At 57.0% G+C, this 279-nt stretch overlaps 1 protein-coding gene across 1 annotated transcript in view; it reads left to right on the top strand.

Moving 5' to 3' along the window:
* Nucleotides 1-279, top strand: part of EMH_0013660 (uncharacterized protein) — a gene marked incomplete at both ends in the record, with an annotated part of 3,105 nt that overhangs the window by 1,756 nt on the left and 1,070 nt on the right. The gene's annotated exons all lie outside the window — the stretch shown is intronic.

Genomic DNA, 279 nt, shown 5'->3' on the forward strand with positions numbered 1-279 from the left:
GCTGCTGCTGCTGCTGCTGCTATTGCTGCTGCTGCTGCTGCTGCTGCATTTGCTATTGCTGCTGCTGCTGCTGCTGCTGCTGCTGCTGCTATTGCTGCTGCTGCTGTTGCTGCTGCAGTTGCTATTGCTGCTGCTGCTGCTGAGGTTGCTACTGCTGCTGCTGCTTGTTCTGCTGCTCGTGGTGATGGCGTTGGTGCTGCTGTTGCTGCTGCTGCTGCTGCTGCTGCTGCTGCATCTGTGTTCCTTTTGTGTTTTGTTTGCTGCTGCAGCAACTCTCGC

This window comes from Eimeria mitis, genomic scaffold (assembly GCF_000499745.2).
Source record: "Eimeria mitis Houghton genomic scaffold, Emh_scaff479, whole genome shotgun sequence".
Taxonomy (NCBI): Eukaryota; Apicomplexa; class Conoidasida; order Eucoccidiorida; family Eimeriidae; genus Eimeria; species Eimeria mitis.